Genomic DNA, 13917 nt, shown 5'->3' with positions numbered 1-13917 from the left:
AACTTCACAATTGCTTAATTTCCACCTCTTACCCCTCATACTGTTTATATTATCTTCACTCTTGCAGCTTTCCCTTTCCTTAACTTTCTATATCATCCTGATTAATTATCAAGATGTTCCATTTCCACAAACAATTATATTTCTCAGCCATTAGTGCTACCTTTCAGACCATCCTTGGCAGGAGATTGCTCTTGTCTAATTTATTCTGTCTTGGACTTCTCACTGCATGCAAGATTGCTGGCTTTCCACCTAGTCTACTGAGAATAAAAAATTGATTTCTTTTCCACGCAGGTGGCGAGAATACTGAAACACGTAGTGCAAGAGTGAATGAGCAGCAAATCATATGTGTGTGTGTGTGTGTGTGTGCACGCAAGCTAAGAAAGGGCCTCATGGTTTGGATGGGGCAGTGGAAAAATATTTTCAGAAAGGGGAGAATGCTGTGTGCAGGTTTTCTTGAGGAAAGGTAGTGGACCACTTTTGAAAAGAAGAAGGGGGAGGGATTGGGGAGGTTGAGGGGACCACCGCAGCACTGACAGCCAGATTCATTTAACTAACGAGGAAGAGCAAAGGACTAGAAAGAAAGAACACCAGGATAAGGTTTTAAAAAGTAAGAGGCAGTCACACTGTACGGTTACCAAATCGTATTGTCCACCTTCTGAAGCTTGGCACTTTAATCCTGGATAGCTTTATTAATATTTCGGTTTGAGGATCTTTGTGTGAACACATTTCTTCTCAATTAGAATGACCACTTGACATAAGTGGGCCAATTAAAAAGGTGGAGTTGGTAAGGCCAAAGGAAATATTGGCAGGAAAATGAGCCCACCTGAAGTAGAGACAGGTTCTTCTTCTTCTTGCCAGAAGTGTGCGTTGACTCGCAGTTTCTGAAAAGAGGCTCTTATTTAGACCCAGCACAGGGTGGGAGGGAGGAAAGTGGGGGAGGCAGAGGTTTTTATTTTGATTCAGAATTTCCAGCCTCTCACATGCCAATGCCAATAACAGTATTTGCTGCGGCTGTCTACAAAATATCTTACTTTGACCAAATCTCTGCTGAGCAGGTGCAACCAGCTGAGCTATTTTTTTGGACATTGAACACCGCCTCTCTGTGCGCTATTAGTCCAGAGAGTAGACAGGTGTGTGTGTGTGTGTGTGTGTGTGTGTGTGTGTGTGTGTGTGTGTGTGTGTGTGTGTGTGTGTGTGTGTGTGTGTGTGTGTGTGTGTGTGTGTGTGTGTGTGTGTGTGTGTGTGTGTGTGTGTGTGTGTGTGTGTGTGTGTGGCAGGACACGAGGGGGGTAAATAAAGCATCTCTGGGGACTCTCCGGAGGGGTTTGGTGAGTCGGGGGGTTACATGCAGCTGCTACGAGTCAGTTGCTTTTCAGGAGCCCATTTATTTTTAGGGTGTTTTCATCCACAGCTGTAAAAAGAACTTCAAACGATACTCATCTAGTGACAGTTTGATGTCTAACATGACACGATGCACGAGAGAGCTGCGAAATGTACTTCGATGCAAACCTAACATTTCTGTTGCTGATAATGTATGTGCCTTTGTATGATTACCTGTACAGCAGCAGATCCTTGACTGAGTTGACTCAATGAATTTTTAAATTACCCAACCATTTTAAGGCTTCCTACTTTCAATCAGCAGGCCAATTACATTCCATTTTTAAATTATGATTCGGGGGTATTTATAGTAATTATATCCTGTGGAAGGCAGAATGCAGGCATACTTTTGTTCCATTTTGTATTGTTTGAGGCAGGCGAGCTCTATGATTAGCATACCGTCAACCAGCGAGGAGCTATCAGTGAAAATATACGAGCGTCATTGAAAGCAACGTCACACAAAATTACAAAAGTTTCACAGGAACCGATTTAAAACCGTGCTGATTAGCTCCTTTTTACGATTTTGCTGAATACTATTATTTACAGAGTCTGTTCTTCGGAAGCTGACCTTTTGAGATTTTATTATTATTTTGAACGGAACAACGCTTAATAATCAAAATATGTGAACTGCCAACTTTCAAATTCTGACTTTCCATTTTGGGGATTCAGCCAACAACTAAAGCCTCTATATCAGCCACGAGTAAACAACCAACTCAATTATGTCCTCCGCTTCAACCTATGCAATACTATTCAACAGAAACACAAAAATGATCATAAATCTGAATCAACACCAACCTAAAGTGAACATTCATGACAATAGGACTCCTGCAGGCCATTTATATTAGACTGTATTAATTAGTTTTAGTTAGGTGTGCCTGCTACACTGAAGACGAAGTTCATTATCAGTCAAATGTGCATGAAAGAGCCATAAGTAAAATATACACAAATGTTGAATATCGTTTACCTGCACATTAGCTGGATTCTTGCTGTCACATGATGACGGAAGAGTCACTAAAAAATTTACTTTGTGTAATGCTTTTGTGTCCTGTTAGCCAGAGAGCGGATTAATGGTGCAACGGATATAGTTTCGGATTGTATCCAAGATCTGATCAGCACAAAAGAATAAGGCAGCAAATATAACTTTTAAAGAATTCCGATCATGTTACGAAGCCAATACTCATAATCTATTCATGCTGTTGTGAAAACAGCTCCTTCAAACAAGTGGATTTATTCAAGTGCCTCGCCAAAACTACCTTTTTACGAGATTACATGTGAACACATGATAACATTATAATTAACCTTCGCCCAATCGTAGTTATTACTTGACAGAGCCTGAACGCATCATAATGTAACTGCGCGGAACCTTCGATGGTTAGCCGTTAGCGGTACGGTGCTGCCAACGATCCTCCAATTCAATTTCAACACGGATTTGCTGTTTGCAATTAGGGATGGGTGTCATTTATTGTTTTTTTTCCCATAAACCGGTTCTTTAAAAATGATACCGGCGCCTGAACCGATACTTTAAAAAAAAGAGCACAAAACGACGATTGACAATGACGACATTAAAAACCTCTTTGACCATATTCCCTGTAAAAGCTGCACTGAAAGAAAACGGATATCAGACTGTCGCGCGAGCTACGAGCTAGCTTAAGCATGGTTATGATGCCCAATTTATTATTTGTTGGCCTACTTTTATAATTTACAATTTAATATTGGCACAGGTTTTCGGTACCCAACCCTATTTGCAATGTAACATGAGAGATTGGCGCTAGAGAAGCAGACATGCCAATGTCCTGTTTCCTGGATATTAGCGGACAATAATCGTCAGTAAAACTTAATTTCTCATTGTGATGGTTACATTTTCTAATTAATCCACGGTTCATATGTGTGTCTGTTACACCACTAGTAGGATCAATCGGCATTCTCTACTTCACTCTACATGCTGATTGCTTGAGAAATAGTTTTTTTTATTTTTCTCCTAGCCCCTTTTTTACCCTGAATAACTGAACTTCCTTGGCCTGCCCTTTGCCCTGACCTCCCACCCCCTTCTTAACCACTGGCCCCAGGACAACGCTTCGGACCTCGCTGAGCACTGCACAGAAAGGGTTGCCATTTACATTACATTACATTTAGCTGACGCTTTTATCCAAAGCGATTTACAATCCTGTTACATACACTGTAGACGCAGCTACAGGGAGCAACTCAGGGTTAAGTGTCTTGCTCAAGGACACATCGACTAGGGCGGGGATTGAACCTCCAACCCCCTGATTGAAAGACGGACCTGCTACCCACTGACCCATAGTCGCCCATTTCCTGCCCTCACACACTAAATCTGTCATTCCCCCAGCCCAGGAATAACTACCTCCAAAACCACGCGTGAGTGTTTAAACATGCCTGCAGTAGCTGTGGTCATGGTATCTGATGGATCCTGTTAAGGCCCCAAATATATTCACCAGGAAAAGGTCCCCCTTTTTTGACTGAGCTTTCACACCAGCTAACTACTGGCACTGAACAAATACCAACGGGAATACAATCCCAATGGTGAAGTCACTCAAATGCCAACCACGTGGGATATGCAGGAGCCGTGACTGCATTGAGTTGCACTTTCATCATGCCCCAGTAGGGAAGCCGTGTTTCGTACGTGAGGACAGTTGTGCAACAGATGAATACCGCGTTAACGACGCCATAACTCCTGCCAGAGTGCCTCCAACTCACTAGGGTCAGCAAGGAACCTCCAGAGATGCCTTGGCAAATGTTTTTGTTTCTACTCTCACACAGTGACACTAATATGCAAAGCTCTTTCTGCATTCTTTCATTCTTGGAAAAAAATACGACAGATTTGATGCGTGATAGCATTTAGAAACTGGTGACAATATAATTGGCTCATAGCCTTCAGACATCGCATAGATTGACAGGTGCTCAGGTGCTGAAATCCATTTGCTGCTCCTTCTATAATTCACCGTTAGACAAGCATATTCAGGAACGTACTGAAGATAGAACATATTGGATATGATATTGAAGTCTATTGTCATGCTTTTGTGAAATCTGTTTGAGTAATGGACCAAAGCCTGTTTCAAGACCTTCGGTTCTGTCAGGTTCTTGTGACGGGGTGAGGCTCAGGCACAGAGAGACAGGCTGGGACGCAATATGAAAAAAAGGCACTCTTTAATGAGGCAAAACTGTTTACAAAAAAAACAACAAGGTCCAAAAAGGGGCAGGCAGAGAATCCAGGTTCAGGGCAGGCAGGGTCAAACAGGCAGAATCAGCAATACGGACAGGACGACGGGAAAAGGACACGGAACTAAAGACGACAATCCGACCCAAGACAAGGGAAAGACTGACACAATATACAGGAGGGGAAACAGGTGTACGACATCAGACAGTAACGAGACAAGAGTGGCTGAGTGCAGGTGCAGGTAATTAAACAATTAAGACAGAGACGAGACAGAGGAGACATAGGAGACACGGAACACAAGAGAAACAGAACAGGGTGTTACAGGTTCAGCGCCTACATGTCTGATTTGTATGTGATCTTTTCTGCCACAGCCAGACGAATTGTGCAGGGGGAAAAATTTATACGAAGATGGTGACTGCCTAGGATGAATACAAAGCTTTGTTGTTGTCAGACCACTTGAAGAGAACACTTAAATCCTGGAGCTAGGTGGATTCATCAATTTCTTGAGGTCTTCTCCACTGGGACTAATTTTCCGATTTTCATGGCAATGTAAGCTATAGTTAGTTACAAGTCCCTCACAACCAAAGTGTTTAACCATGCTGTCGTGAGCTAACAAACAGAAAATAACATGGTCTTCACAGCAGCATCGTGACTCTCTAATGAGAAAATAAGTCAACCATTAACACATTTGCTTTCAATTAACCCCCAGCATCAATAATAAATGCAGTTTGTGGCTAAGGATACACATTTGATTAGAAGAACTCCCAGCATACCATTTTATTGCTGCCGTGTTGGTTTTGCATACACAAGATATTTTGATAACCCGGTAAATGATTGATTCACAGTGGGAGTCTCTGTTGCCAGGCATTTGCACATACAGAATGTACCATAATGTGTGTGGTTCATGTGGGCAGATATTCCAGTCTCTGTGTAGGATAAATTGATGAGCCCTGTCTCCTCTTGTGGCTTTTGTAATCTCTGCTCACCAGACACGTGATGTGTTTTTGCTTGGGAAATCGTCCTTTTCTAGTGACCATTGATCATACAGCACATTCCGCCTTTGGTTCCCCGTGTTTCAGGTTATTTCTTCGGTTTATGTTCAAAAAGTCTTAAATAAAAAAAAAAATAAAAGTCTTAAATAGTCTCTTATTGGCCTTAATTTGTCTAGTTAAAAAGTCTTGTTGTCTTTTATTGGATTTTTGGTAAATTTTTTGGGTGTGGGTGTCATGTCATATTCTGAATATGGGGCAATTTGACGTTTGCTCGGTTGCTCCTCTTTCAAAGCGGCCCCCGTGTCTTCCCGCCCACCCCCTAGCGCCCTTCGCATCGCCACCCCAGAAAACATGGGCAGCAACGACTTGCAACGGCTGACTTTAGAAAACATGGGGGATGCAAATTCAACAACGGCTGAAAGAGCGCGAGTCGGGTCGGAACTCGGTGATGAATCTGAAAAGCATGTGTGTGAACTTCCAGAAGTGTAGGAAAGGTAAAGCGCAGGCACTGCTGAGACCCAGAAGCCAGCCTCGCTAGCGGCTGCTCCGCCGCCCGCGCTGCGCGCGCCCAGCTCCGCCGCGTCAACGCCAAAATCCACACGGAGACAGGAAGATCTCATCCAGGAATCCCAATGCTGACAACAAATTGCTCATCTTCCTCTCGAAGCGGTGCTCTCTTCCCACTGACCACAGACTCTGGACCAGACCATTGCGAGCTGACAGACAATGACCACGTCCGCTTGGGATCCTGTCCGTCAGCTGGGCCAGATCCACCAGGACCTATGGCCGCACCTCAAAGACCTGCTCATATAAAATAATATAGTAATATAGCTATATATAGTTACACACTACATATTATTAGAATTAATTAAAAATTAATTTATAGTAGAGTGGTGGTGGACCTGTTTGAATGTAGGTTTACCTGTCAATATGTCTCAATAGGCTATGTCTGGCTCGCTCTATAAAATAGTATTTTAATTTATTTATTCTATTTATTATTCATCTGATTGTGGTGTCATGGTGGATGTGTGTGGGTGTGGTGTTGTTTTTGTTCTGCTTTTTTTTTTCTTTCTTTTTTTTCTGGACCAAATGTCAAATGGGACAAATTTTTTATTCATTCAGTTTGAAAAGGATTTTTTTAGTATATTTATTCAAGCTCAGGGAGTAGACATGAACCAGTGCAAACACAAACATCCATCACACATAGAGACATGAGAACACACACAACACATTTCTATATACATTCTATTATGTATTTTTATTTTTTTAAAAAATGCTTTTTATATTATTTTATAGATTTTTTGTTCAAAAAGGAACTAAAAGGAACTATTTAAAAATATATTTTATTTTTTTTTTTTATTTTATTGACATTGGACCTAAATGTTGAAAAAAATGTTGTAATAAATAAATATAATTTACAACAGCAATGCAATTTGTTTTTTTTTTGCATATTTACATACTGTTAATTTTGAACAGTGTGTGTTTTTTTAATTAATTAATTTAGATTAATGTATATTTCCTTCGTACGTTAGGTCTTACATTTTATTTAGACGTGGTCTTAAAAAGTCTTAAAAAGTCTTAAATTTCACTGGTTTATTCCTGTAGACACCCTGATGTTTGTTTGATTCTTTACTCGATCTGTTACATATTCAGTTTAGATATGAAAGGAAAGTTTAAATCTTTATTCCGATAGAAATCACGAGATGGTGAATTTGCGTAAGTTACATTTCACATTTCATTTTCTAGCCCTTGGCTCGATAGACTGGTTGAAGGCAGAGCTGAATATACAGGATGCGGATTAACACAGATTGCCCCTACAATCCACCTCAGCCTCGACCTCATGATTTAATCAGCGTAGTGTGGCTAAGCAACTGGAAAAAGGACAGACGGAGAACTGGAATCTGTAGAAACCATTAACATAAAGGCATCTCCCTTCCTCTCACTGGCTGCTACATTGCTTCCCCGCTCTCTTTTAAAAAAGGACTCTCGAGCACCATCTTAATCCATGTAGGTCAGTTCTGCAGCTTGAAGCCAGATGATATATAACTTAAATTGCTTTTCAACCGGCCAACCTGGCAGGCAGCAGACTGGGTGGGTGGATGGCCTTTAAAAAAAATGGTGTGCCTGTAAAAAAAATACAAATAAAAAGAGAAGTATATGAGAAATACGTTCATACTTTTCTCACGTTTACAAATTCCAGCATCTGGGGGATGGATACACTAGGCGGCTAACGTTTTAAAAGCAATAATTATGAATTTTATAATAATAATAATATATTTGGCCTTTTTCAAATTTTGTTAGCTTCACACAGACTTTAGAGAATGAAAAAAAAGAGCGATGATATAAGAAGGTGGCAAATTAGCCTTTACAGAAAAGATTAAATAATTCATTAATTGTGTGGTAACTTTTAGAACACAATGGAAAATAAGTCAAGCTATTTTTTCACATTACCTTAAGTCGGGTTTTCGTTCGCAAAAGTAGTCGATATATATTGCATTCAGACAAGCTAACATGCAAACGGCGTATTTAACTTCATAACATGCTAAATGTCACATGGCAGATTCTAGCAGCTTAAAGGTATTCTGTTGAGTTTTTGACCTCTGGTAGTGCTATCGAGCAGTTTTGTCAATGCGTGAGTCCCTGTTTAGCTTGTGCATGCACATTAGTACACACACACACACACACACACACAAGTCACACAATAGCAGCCCCACCAATGGCTTCTCACGATTCCACTGATCTACAGGTGGCTGCAATGTGCCAAGAAACATAGCAAGGTGCACATAGCTAGCAGAAACGTAACCTCTGTTTGTTCGGAAAAATCCACAGGGTACCCATTTAAGATTCAATAACCGTCAAACAAGCAACTGAAATCGCTAATCATAGCTAATTATAGTTCAAGGTTGTTTTTTTTGCCATGTGTGCCAAGACCAACAGTCCAGACACATTGGAATTGTTTTGCAGGGCTCTCCGAGTCAACAGAGGCACAAACACACTATAATAATAATAATAAGACAAAATATAAAAAACACACTGTACATAAGATGGTAGAATATACAGTATTAAGTACAGTTTAAAAAAAACAGGTTATCAACATAAAAAAGGAGAGGGCAGAGGTTAATAAATAGATAAATGCTGCTGAAGAAACGTGTTCTCTAATTCTAGCTTTTGTGTCTAATGAAGCTTTTAAACATTCAGCCCAAAACAAGGTATCAGGGTCTAAAAGTAAGTCTTAGACAAATGAGAAATGAGACATGTTTGACGGTGTTGAGCTGAATCTGAGATGTCCTAAAATGAAAATTATACAGATCATTAACATGTCACCTGTTGGCGTCAAATGAAAAACCAGAGAACTTAATTTTAGTGATGTCACTTAACGATTGTTTCGAATGTAAGAAAAAGCTCCACAGAGAGTAAGAATGTGTGTGTATATATATAATAGAAATGTATATATATATATATATATATATAATACATAGTCATATTTGATGGAAAGTAGTTCCAGAAAATTGCAGTTGGTGGCTGTTTTGTAATGAACCTACCTGAAAATCAGCATGTATACATGACTTTGAGTTGTCTGTACATTGAGTCGAGGACCCATGTGTAGGCTGCCTGTCCGCTCTAGACAGCTCGGGGTTTGGTTTAGGATTTGGGTGGGAGGTGTTCTTGCAGAATCTGATGAATGGCTGCTTGTGCAAACTTGGGTGGGAAGGGCCAATATGGATTGGCCTTTTTACCTCGGCATCCCCATCAGCTGGTAATTGGCACCATATGTCAAGCAGACGGACTTCTCGATACCGTTCACTTCTCAATTCACTCCTCACCCACACGAGCCCACCGAGAGGTCAACCTTCAACACTCGTCTGCCTCCATTTAAGGCATTCATGACTTTTCTTTCTAGACAAAGCAGATTTTATTCCTTTATGAGAATTATCATAATGCTAAATTTAAATGACTGGAAGAGAAATTGGATAGTTTGTAAGAGATTATTAAAATAAATAGTTACACCCAGAAGTTGTCCTGCTACAAAATAATCCCCTAACACAAAATGTATATTTGGAAATGTCTTCTTGTGTCAAAGGGCTGAGAAAACTCAAAGAAAGTGTTGTTAAACAAAAACATTCAAATACTGATTTTATGTTTTTCAATTTACTTGAGATAGCTGGAGTCTGTATTTGTCATCCAGAAGATGTAGTCCCAGATTTGAGGAAAGACAACAAATTATTTCAATTAACTTTACTCTCTTTTTTCTTTATTCATGTGCTAATTCACCGAAATTAACAACCAATCAGAGCTCTCTTTTATTGACCGCCTCCGCTGCTGATTCAACATGTTTAGCTGGCAGTAAGGGACGAGTAGTGCAGACGGTGCCCGACACAGCACCAAAACAATGGGCGATGCGTAGTAACGCATGAAATGCATCATTAGATATGCCATTTTGATAAATGTAGACATTAAAATCAAAATTTGACATTTAAAGAGACAGTTCAGATTCTTAACAGGGGGGTTGTCAGAGGTTCTTATCCAGTAGATCAGGGGTGGCCAAGCAGTCAGAGACTAAGAGACACATTTGTTTACTGTGTTACCGCAAAGAACCACATTATACACTTGGCCACACATGAACATCACCCCATCCCTTACACACACACACACACAGACACACACACACACACACACACACAGAGAGAGACAGACCTCTGCTCAGCCAGATTTATTGTAAATGTCAAACACAAACATGATAATGACAGAAATTGACTCCTACAGTACTAGGACCACAGGCCAGTCATTTTCAACAATGAACATTGTGTGCACTGTCTCACACACACACACACACACTCTCAGGTCAACCAAGTCCACAAACAAAAATATAATAATTTACCATAGTGTTTTTCTTTTACTATGCATGTTGCTTACACTCAAAAAAACGATTCAAGGCCTTCATAGAGGGGACACATTTAAATATTGTTTGATACATTTAAATAAATCAATTACAAAAATAGATATTTATATTTAATGGGTGTCACACAAAATGTAGGAATACTTTGATTTATTAGATTTATTTAGGTTCGATGGTGTACATATCAACGCAAAATAAATGTTTTTAATTGGGGACTCGCCTTTGCGCATGCGCCAGCTGAAAATCAGTTTGCATGAGGTGAACACGCTTTCAGGGCTGGTGTAGTGGTTAGCACTGTCGCCTCACAGCAAGAGGGCCGTGGATTCAGTTCCCGGTCGGGGCGGTCCTTCTGTGTGGAGTTTGCATGTTCTCCCCGTGGCAGCGTGGGTTCCCTCCGGGTTCTCTGGCTTCCTCCCACAGTCCAAAGACATGCAGTCAGTTTATTTGGTGTCTAAATTGCCCATAGGTGTGAATGTGAGTGTGAATGGTTGCAGGGTTTTTCCTGGGTCAAAATGGGTCTTCGGTGCTCCCAAAAATTGTTAGGGCACCAACATGGCTAGCGGCACTAGTCCCGCCCCCCTGATGCTGTAAACCTAGGGGAAACACTGAACTCGATTACTATTGATCAAAACAGAACGAGGGTTCGGCTGTAGCCGACTTGAAACATTCTATTGTGAACATATTCGCTGACATGCACGTGATGAACACAGTTTTTTTTTTTTTTTTTTTTTTCCATCGAGGACTTTTTTTTGCCTTAGGCGCTCGGGATTTGTCATAGGCGTTTGGGAAAACGGTTTAGGCGCGCGCCCAAATTTTCTCTATGCAGGAAAAACCCTGGGTTGTCTGTCTCTATATGTGCCCTGGATGGACTAGTGGCCTGTCCAGGTGACCCTGCCTTCACCCAATGTCAGCTGGGGTCGGCTCCAGTGCACCGTGACCCTAATGAAGTTAAGCGGTATAGAATATTTAATTTCCAATTTATATTTTGAGTTGGACAAATTAATTTAATTTAATGAATATCGTTATTTTATTTTAGATGTATTTGATACAAATGAGTTGGACTAACTTAATTACATTTTATTGCACTGATGTGCTTAATTTGAGTTTGAGTTGCATATAATTATTGGATGGAAAACCTGCCAACACTTTAATTGAGTTCATCCAATGAGTCATTTCTTTGAGTGTAGTGGGACTTCTGGCCTTCCTTGCCTTGAACAATCCTCTTCAAATCTTGGCTTGTATACCGTTGTTGTCACTCAAAGCGATTCTTTCACATGGGTGTCAGTCAGAACAGATCGATGCTTTGATTTCACGCGTTTCAGGAAACACAGACACGCACATTCTCATCAGATTGAAGTCTGCGGACGTGGATGAAAGTGTCGAACGCTGCACTTACGCCAGGAACGCCGCATTATGGGCGGCTGGATGTCACGCACTTCGGCTGGGAAAGTACTCAAACGCGCACCACTAAACCACTTTAGCCGAAATAAGTGTTCGACATTCGGATGCGGTTTTCCCGCAACGCTGCACTTACACCGTGCCCGCCGAATTAATTAGCGGCTGGATGTCATGCACTTCGGCTGGAGAAAGCATCACCGCAAACTACTTGAGCCGAAGTGCGGGACATCCAGCCGCCCATAATTCGACGTTCATGGCGTAAGTGCAGCGTTTGATTTTCGGACACTGAACACGAAAATCGTGCGTGTGACAAAAAAACGCGCGGGCCGCACTAACTTTAAACTTTAACGTCAAGTAGGGGGCCACGAAATATCTTCTCGCGGACGGCGAGTTTGAGATCCCTGGGGAACTTAAAGACAAACTTAAAGACAAATCGAAAGCTTTCGATCCAAGTCTCCTATAGATAGAATGAAATAAATTGACTTCGCCACATGTTCCCCAACATTGCTAAGGAACTTCTGATATTACACAAAAGCTGGTTAACACATGTATCTATGGCTCAGTCCCTGTTGACACATGGCAGCCATATAATTAGGGTTCTGCAGATTGTCGAATTATGTAATCCTATCAAACGGATTTCAGTCTGTGATTTTAGTAGTGTGTGTCTTTGTTATGAGCTTGGCATTTGCACAGATAACTGCCGAGCTTTGGCACTGCACACTTCAAGACTGAGAGATGAAAAACTGAAAGCCCTCTGGGTTAGCAGGGCTCACAGGGCGATCAGGTTCAGCAGCGTTCACCTGCTCTGCCTCAGGAGTCAATCACTTCGAAAGATGAAATAAAGCCTGTGTGCTTTTTGACTTCCTCTGTGACCTGAGAAATGTAATAGACAACACACAGCACGGTGGCTCAGTGGTTAGCACTGTCGCCTCACAGCAAGAAGGCCAGGTCCTTTCTGTGGAGTTTGCATGTTCGGGTTTCCTCCGGGGGTTTCCCCACCATCATAAAACATGCACCGCAGCCTCACCCGGTTCGTATGGATGTGAATGAATGTTGGTGGTGGAGGGGAGGGCCGGCGCGATTGGCTGCCACGCTTCCGTCAGTCTGCCCCAGGGCAGCTGTGGCTACTGATGTAGCTTACCACCACGTATGACTGTGTGTGACTACTGGACTCTGAACTGTAAAGCGACTTCGAGTGTCTTGAGAAGCGCTATATAAAATAAATGATTATTATTATTATTATTATATCCATTCTTTCCATAGGTGTAGTTTCTCCTCCACTCTGCAGATGCAGATAGAAAACTGGGATCCAACCACGGCTGTTTGGGAATGAACAGGAAACCCCACTCATTCCCCCTCGCTCTCTGTTGCGTCACTCGGCTCTGGAATGATCATATTATGGTACAACCGTGCACATTTCAAATTACCCAGAATGCTAGCCCACGTACTTGGTGAACTTTCATTATTCTCCGGGCAGCCCCCACAATGCATTTAACACACCTCGCTGATATGCTTCAAACCGTGTGCAGATAATCTGTTTTATCCATCAGAAGTTAGTCAGGCAGTCAAAGTGCGCATTACAATGCAGACCACAATCTGCTCCCGAGAAGGCATCTGAAGAGCCGCAGACGGTTCATTGAGCCGCGCGACACCTCGTCCCGACTTGTTACTTTATCTTCACCCCAATTGGCACGTTATCCAATCGTGCACACGCCTCACACTACGCCTCACGGCTGGATGGCGAGCCTTTCCGCTTGATGCAGTCAATTGCTTCAGGAAACCAGAAAAAAGGAAAAAGGATATCTCGACACCTACTTGCCACAGCGATGAAAACCTGTCTGCGTTTGCCTCAGAGCGACAAATGAAGGTCGACGTCAATTCCCAGCCTTAATTTGTGAAAAGCGATGAATAATAGTGCTGCTGCAGAGCTGCTTGACCACGACATTCAAGCTGTGCTCGGTTACTTAACCCTCCTGTTACCTTTTGGGTCAATTTGACCCCATTCAATGTTTAATGTCGGTGTTCTTTGCGGTCAATTTGACCTCAGGCTGTTTTTCACTGTCAAACATATAAGAAAT

At 41.7% G+C, this 13917-nt stretch overlaps 1 protein-coding gene across 3 annotated transcripts in view; it reads left to right on the top strand.

Annotated features, from left to right (window-relative positions):
* pald1a (phosphatase domain containing paladin 1a) overlaps nucleotides 1-13917 on the top strand; it is a 51858-nt gene that overhangs the window by 24938 nt on the left and 13003 nt on the right. The gene's annotated exons all lie outside the window — the stretch shown is intronic.

This window comes from Pseudoliparis swirei, chromosome 13, assembly GCF_029220125.1.
Source record: "Pseudoliparis swirei isolate HS2019 ecotype Mariana Trench chromosome 13, NWPU_hadal_v1, whole genome shotgun sequence".
Taxonomy (NCBI): domain Eukaryota; kingdom Metazoa; phylum Chordata; class Actinopteri; order Perciformes; family Liparidae; genus Pseudoliparis; species Pseudoliparis swirei.
Note: the sequence above shows the minus strand (reverse complement) of the source record. Positions and strands in the feature narration are given on the sequence as shown.